The 7,549-nt window shown below is 54.6% G+C and overlaps 3 pseudogenes; 1 reads left to right on the forward strand and 2 right to left on the reverse strand.

Annotated features, from left to right (window-relative positions):
- Positions 1-1,720, forward strand: part of LOC112548980 — a 13,619-nt pseudogene extending 11,899 nt beyond the window's left edge.
- LOC112548979 lies at positions 1,149-5,125 on the reverse strand (annotated as a pseudogene).
- A 687-nt stretch (positions 5,126-5,812) lies between these two features.
- LOC112548978 lies at positions 5,813-6,856 on the reverse strand (annotated as a pseudogene).
- Positions 6,857-7,549: the final 693 nt, after the last annotated feature.

The following is a 7,549-nucleotide window of genomic DNA, read 5'->3' on the forward strand; positions in this document are numbered from 1 at the left end:
AGGCGCTAGCTATCTCTGTCGTGCAGCGCTGCATGGGAGACGGTAGGCAGGGCAGCAACGATGGTCTCTGGGAGGTCAATGAATGCAGACTCAGGAGGCCTCGAGCCGCTCCCCGGCCTCGCTACAGACTTCCCGCGTGACCTTGAGCGCATCACCTAACTTAGGCGGCGTCGCTTCCCCATGCATACCTGTGTCGACCCCCGTGTCGTCTGGTACGGCCGGTCCAGCATCGTCAGACGGTGTCTCGAACTATTCCAGGGTGTACCATCTCCACATTCCTAAGACCCCTGTATCTTATCTTGTTACTTACTGTAGCTGGTTCGTGCTAGCCTCCATTCAACCATCACTTCACCTCATTCACAGCACAAAGACTTACACAGACTCATTTGCTGCAGGCCGGGTCTCGTTTGACCCGCTCTCCTCAGGATTTGTCTTGCTTACTCCTGCTGCGCTCGCTAGCCCCCCTGAAAATGCTTGGTAGCAATACCGCTGCCTTTGCTGCCCACCCTCCGTTCCCTACCAGAAGAGCTCTGCCAGCTCCTCTCTGCACCCTTCTGTGCGTGTCCAGGGTGGCGGGGCTGGCAGCGCTGGGGTCAGGAAGTATTGCTCCACCCCCGCAATTAATTCTTGGACGTGGCACCTGAGCAATGACGTGTGGCACTCGGCACTGCTGGGAGCAGACCCCAGCTACCCATTGTATCGCAGGTTGCATGGAGGGGAACTAATCCTGCACAACCCGCCAGCCTGCGCAGAGGGGAGGCAGCGCAGGTATCCATCATTTCAGGTCCTCTCTTTTACAAAGACCCAGCCTTTATGTCAGGACTTCAGGTGAGGGACAATTCATCGTACCCCCGCCCGGGTGCGTTGTTCCTGCGGTTAATAACCCGGTGTGTAACAAGAAAATAGGGGCACCGTATTCCTCGAATTAATCTGTCCAGCTGCATCTTCCGGTCACTGCGTTCTCGGGAAGATTTAAGAGCCTTTACCAATTAGAAACGTTCTGTACATAGAGGTGCTGTTGGCCCACGCTCCAATTGCTGCCAGGATCGAGATTAGGAAAAGGCGCTCAGCCCTACTCCTATTGAAACCAGGGGAAAAAGACCCCTCGACTTCAGGGATAGCAAGTTTGGAGCAACCGGGCTGGGGAACGGACTCTGCCACACGGCTAGAGGCCACCTCTGCGTGGAGATGACGGAAAAGATACCAGAAGCGAATGAAAGGGTGAGGAGCCTGCAAAAGGCAAGGGGTCAGCTGCGGGAGCCAAGAGACCTTTTGCGGGACAACGTCCCGGGGTTGTTACCCGAGGCCTTACCACAGCCGTGTCTAACGAGTCTTCTCTGTCCCAGGCCGGCCACACGTCCGCAGACATCCCTGTAAACCAAGACACATCCACACTCAGCTCACCTGGGACTCGTTTCCACTTTCATGACTGATGTTTCGAGCGTTGTTTTATCATCACTGCAAAGCAGCGTCCTGCAGGTTTTGTGTCCACGGGCCTGTCTCGGCCGGCTGTGCCCCAGCAGGGAGGGGTGCGGTGAGGTGCACCGTGTCTGCTTCTGCGCGCGCTGCCTTCCCCGCCTGATGCCATGTCCCCCCCGGCGGTGCGGTGCTGCTTGGATCCAGGCAGCTCTCGCTCCTGGCTGAGCCTCCTGATTTCCATTGCAGGGGAGGCACAGCTTGTGCAGAGCTCACGCTGCGGCGATCCCTGGTGCCGTACTGAAGCACACAGGCACAGCCAGTGCTTAGGAGGACCCAGTGCACGCTCTCTTCTTTTTCTGGAGCAGGTTTGTCTCTGTTTTCATGTGTTTTGGCGCTACCTCTGGGCCATGCTTGTATACTGCCTGGTGCCTGGAAGCACGGGCCCCGCTGTGCTGTCCTAACAGCGATGCGCACGTGGAGGATGCCGTATGAACGAGCTGGTTCTTCCACACCCACAGATCAGGTACAACTTCAGATTCGTCGTGCAGGCTGTTAGTGGGGACGTTTGTGCAGGGAACTGCCAGACAGAAGGAAAACCGTGGGGAAGGTGTGACGAGCTTCCCTTTCGAACACGACTCCCTTTGCCAGAAAAAGTCTGTGCTGGACAAATCCCCCACACGGGTAGCATAACTATCCTCTAGACTACTGTATTTGGAGGCGGTCTTTCACCAGGCAAATGATCGCTGAGATGAAAGGAATGAAAGAAGTGATAGACAATTGTAGAGACATTAAGGGAAATAAATGAAACCCTAAAAGAAATGCAAATTGCATGCATTCAAGTGATGTCTGTGCTTCCAGTGATGCTGATAGTCCTCCAACAGCCACACTAAAAACAAAAGGAAAGAGTCATTTGGGTTTAGAGAGGAGCAGGAGTAAAGGGCCGTAACATTAGCATTTCAATAGTATTTTTCATCTTGGTTTCTTGTTCTCCGCACTGACAACGTGCTCAGCACAAAGCCGTGCTTTAGAAACAGGAGGCGAGGGCACTGTCCTGCTCAAATACTACATGGCTGGGGACATAGAGGACATGGCTGGGGACGTAGAGGCTGGAAAGCTGCCTGGGACTCTGCCACTGCTCTGCTGGACGGCCTCGGGTGACGCACTTCATCTCGCAGGTCTCGTAGGCCCCGTCCAATGTACCGTTCACCTGTGAAACCGCATTGCTTCGCCCTTACGCGGTTTGGGATTGTGATTCTCAGCGGTGGAATAGGACCGCCCTTTGAATTTAGCTTCACGTTTGGTGGCTGAAATGGCGACATAACACCTGGGTTTCTTCTTTGCATTGGGAACCAGGATAACACCTTGGACCACCTCATATCCCCACTTACCTCCCTGTTTTGGCTGCCAAAGGAGCAAGCTTGGAGAGGAGAGATGGGGAGAGGTCTAAGCAAGGCCTGGATTATGACCTAGTGGTTAGAGCACGGTGCTGGGAAAAGCCGAAGCAGGTTCAAGCTGTTTCTGGGTCGGCAGGACTTCAGACCCGTGTCTGCTGCTTCCCGGGCAAGGGGGCGCGCCAGTTAATGTCCTTCTGGTAAGCAGGGGCAGACCGTCCTCGGGCTTGCTCCCTGTCGTAGCCGTATCGCAGTCAGAAGCGGAGAAACCCCAGGTGTGGCCTGCCTGTCGGCCCAGTGCTGCCCCAGGGACAGCGCCGCTAGGGATGCCCGTGTGTGCCGGGACAGATGCACCCAGGAAGGTCTCCCCTCCCACAGCGGGAAACATTCACTGCTGCAGATTAAACAGCTGGAAGCTGGTGAAAATATTGGAGGGGCCAAGACCAGGCCCCCAGCCGCACAGAGGATTTTCTCCCAGTGGAGTCTGGATGTGCAGCAGGTGCAGCTGGGAGAGATGCCCTTGCTCTACTGCCCCTCTGCTGAACACGTCCTCCCACCAGCTGTGGCTGTGGAGCGTGATCTGGGCACGGGGAGGAAGCGCACAGATGGTGGCAGAGTAAATGAGCCGTGTAGGAAGCGCAGAGTCCCTGACACCGTCTGGTCCCACTGTGCTGCACCAGTGAAACGCTCTGGTTACAAGCAAGCAGAGAGCGGGGCAGAGCCCTGCGCACCTTCGTACCGAACCCCGTCTAACGCAGGGACCGCTCTGTCCAGAGACCCCAGAAGATCCCCTCCACCACAGCTCCCACTCTCGCTGCACTGCCAGAAAAAGTCACCTTGATGGTTCAGTGTCCGTGAATGAACCCAACGGGCTCCACAAATACGGAGAGGATTCGACTGGAGCGGTCTCCTCGATCTGCTGCAGCTCTTCTTCCTCCTCCCGCTGCTGCTCTGATTCAAGGTCGTCTTCCACCCTCTCCTCTCCCTCCTCATCCTCAGTGCAGTGAGCTGCCAGTTGTGCGAGGAGGTCCACCTTGGGCTGAAGAGCTCTCAGCGTGGCTAACTCCTCTGTCCCTGTTGGGGTCCTGTCTGCACTTGTACCCGGGATTGCCTCTTCATCGCGCCATGACTTAGACTCTGCACTAATAGACACGTGGGAAAGAGCCTCGCTGGCAATCCTGTCTGGGTCCGTCGTGCTTTGGCTCAGTCGGTCGCTCACCACCCATGTAAGGGGGCGATCGGAGAGCTCCTCAATTATGATGGTAACCGCGTCTTGCGGAAGATGTGCATTGAAACCTGTTACGTCATCGTACAGGTCTTGCTCGGATCCAGATGGTTGTGACATAATCAGGTTGTACTTTCGACCTCCAGGAATAAGTGCTCCTTCCTGCTCTGGACGTCGCGGTGGCTTTTCCCCTGTAGCCGGCACAAGGCTGATTTGATGTCTGGAAAGGCCTTCTTCCACGGCCGGGTTCAGGTTCTCAGCAAGTGCGCTCACTTCGGCCCTTGATAAACATCTCTGGTGCTGTGAGCTTCTGCCAGCAGTTGAAATTAAGGCTTTTGCCAGGAATCTGCTTAATATTTCCTCCACAAATGTCCCGGGTACCGCGGGAATGCATGAGTTTAGAGCTGGTTTGGGAATCTCCTTTATCGTGCCAAGATCGCTAGGGAGTTCGTCCGCAGTCTACACACCTTCTCTTGTTGAAGATGAGGTATCCTCTGACCTGGCTTGAAACTCAGGTTTGGCAACTTCTTTTGCTATTGAAGCTGCTATCCCGTGGGCTAAAATGTCCTTCTGATTTGTTAGGTCTCTACCAACAAAAATGCCAGAGTCGGCAGGTTGTGCGGTGCTGGCGCAAGCTGAATCGCACAGGTCTCCCGTGGCCTGGCTGTCTTCAGCGTGCAAAAGATGGTCTTCGCTGATATGTTCATCCACGTTCACCTGCTCTTTTGAGAGGAGCACTTGCAAAGCCGGTAGTATTTTTCTAGTTGCATCCTTCAGCAACAAAGTCTTTTCTGCATCCATCTCCCCAGTGGGAATGAGGGAAGAAAATGTGGACAGAAGATTTCCTGCTAGTTTTTCGATGATAAGAGGAACTATTTTACTCAGGTCCGATGGTACGGTGTCTGGGTTCTCCAGAGGCTCAGGAGCATCTCTGGGTGTATCTCCAACAATATTGCCCGCTTCGGCACGGCGGGGAAGTGGTGATTCCCCAGAAAGAGAGCTCTGCAATGCACTCCCGGAAACCTCTTGGAAGACCAGGTCACAAAGCGCTTCGGAAAGAGCCAGGCACCCATTTCTTCAGCAGTTCTGCATGTTGACTTGCGACTGAAACTGTGCCAAAAGCTTGTCGTGAACCGAATCAGCGGTGGTTTGAATCACTGCATCCTCTCCGGCATGCGGATGGTCAGTGTGCTGGCTACAAGAGTCGTCGTCTTCAGAGATTTTTGCCATCACTTGTCTGATTACCTTCAGGGGAAGCAAGTCAAATCCTGCAAGCTCCGCTTTCTTTTCTTTCGGGGAAGATGTGCTGGCGGCGGCAGGGAGAATATCAGAGAAAAGCCTGCTGATTATATCTTCCGAATATCTGAGCCAGACCTCCGGAGTAGATGGTGTGGGACTTTGGCACTGGGAGGTGCTTTTGGTGGCATCCGCGAAAAGCTTCTCATCCATTTCCCAGGCTCCAGGGGTTCGTACTGAGCTGGAGGGGGTGCTTTTGCTAAGGGTTGGTGATCAGTGATTTCTCTCCTTCGCAAAACACTTAACCCCTCTGCTGACACCACCAGCATCTGGGGGAACGTTTGTTCACCAGAGCGCCCCAAGGGATGACGAGGTCGAATGGTCACAAACTACTTCAAGACCGTTTCAGGCTGGACATAAGGAAGAACTTCTTTACTGTCCGAGCCCCCAAGGTCTGGAACAGCCTGCCACCGGAGGTGGTTCAAGCGCCTTCATTGAACACCTTCAAGATGAAACTGGATGCTCATCTTGCTGGGATCCTATGACCCCAGCTGACTTCCTGCCCTTTGGGCGGGGGGCTGGACTCGATGATCTTCCGAGGTCCCTTCCAGCCCTGATGTCTATGAAATCTATGACACACTCCTGTTGCTTTTCCTGTTTTCCCAAGCTGTGACTTTAGGAGCACTTTCGTGCCGAAGGTCAGACAAACTGGAGTGAATAATTTGGGCCGTCAAGGTATCTATGCCAGGGAAGAGACCCTGATCCTCCGAAGGCTGCGGGGCTGTGGCCTGACATCCGGACAGCTCACTTAACACCGAATCGACCAGCTCTGCACTGCACCGTGAAGGATCGCTTCCGTGGATGAGCAAGGAAGTTCTGGAAAGGGACACGTTTGTTCATTAGGTCATCATACGTGTTGTGGGAAAAGGCGTTGGCATAAATACCGGCAGGTGAGTGCCAGGGCTGAGGCTCAATGGCGTATCTTGGCAGCGGTGCTTCCCCTTCTGGGAATATTTTCCTGCATGATGACACGCAGGGCTTTCTCACGAGCTGTTTGCCGAGCTGGGGTAGAGTCATGCTGGACTGGGCTGCCCTTGGCTTGGTGAGTACGTCCTGGGGGGATGGAGGAGGTTTGAGCCCCAGAGCTCCCGCGCGGCAACGCACCTTTCTGATGCCCCCCGAGGGGGGCTGTGCAAGCTCGGGGACCTGAACCTGTCGTGGCATTTGCCCGGCCCTTTGGACCTGTTCCCCGGAACCGAGCGCTTGTCCCTGGGCATTGATCGGCGAGAATAATTTTGGAAGCATGCCTGTTTTAGGGCGATCTTGTGCGACATCAGAAGATATATCTTCCCTAATGAGATGGGTTTCTAACAGGCCATTTCTTTGTGTCAATTTGTATTGAAAGTACCTTTGGCCACGGGGAAATGGCTCAGCTTGGGAAGTCCTGCCTGGGATGCTCAAGCTGAGCTCCCCTGCACGCCCTCTCCCTGCGCAAACGGGAGAGATGATGAGCCGGACGAGGAGGTAGCGCTGCCGGTTCAGTCTCGGGAGGATTGTCTTCCCAAACCTCTCTGCCAAGACCTGGAGCCAGGCCGGGTGAGTGTTGAGAAGAAAGCGAGGTTAGTTTTCCGCTACTCCCTTTCTCCCCACATCCTGGAGAGCTGCCGGGTGTTATCTTTCTGCCTGTGCAGACACACTTTTTGGCACTGGCCTCCTCGTCTCTCGTATCTCTCTCGGTTATTTTTCTCTCTTCATTTTCCATTATTGCGGGATAGATGATATCTGTTACCTCATCCACAAACCACGTCATTATATTTGTAACCGTGTCGGTCATCTCCTTGGTCTTGTTCTTCTGTAGCAGGAACAAATGAGAAAGGGCAGTGAAGTGTTAATTAATTCCTTCATTCTCCCTTGTGCACAGGGCACCAGCGCTCGACTGGGTGCCATTCAAACGTCTAGGAGAGTGTCACTCCGCTGGGAAAAGACATTTGCTTTTCCCTAGCACGGTTGGGGGCCACGCGTGCCCAGGAAGGGTGGTTGGTCATTTGGTCGGTACAGGCTGCGGGCAGAGGTAGGAGAGATTAGAGCCGTGGCGCGGTTGGATGCAGGAGGGGTTTGGGGAAGCGTTGCACAACGGATGTGGTCTGGCGTCCTGCAAGAGGGGTCCTCCCTCAGTAGATTGAGTCCAAACCTGGTGTTGAGGGAGGAGACGCCAGTCTTGGGGCATGCCAGACACGCAGCTGGGATGTGGCCGGGGGGCTGGACTAATTGGTAGAAG

This window comes from Alligator sinensis, unplaced genomic scaffold, assembly GCF_000455745.1.
Source record: "Alligator sinensis unplaced genomic scaffold, ASM45574v1 scaffold1998_1, whole genome shotgun sequence".
Taxonomy (NCBI): Eukaryota; Metazoa; Chordata; order Crocodylia; family Alligatoridae; genus Alligator; species Alligator sinensis.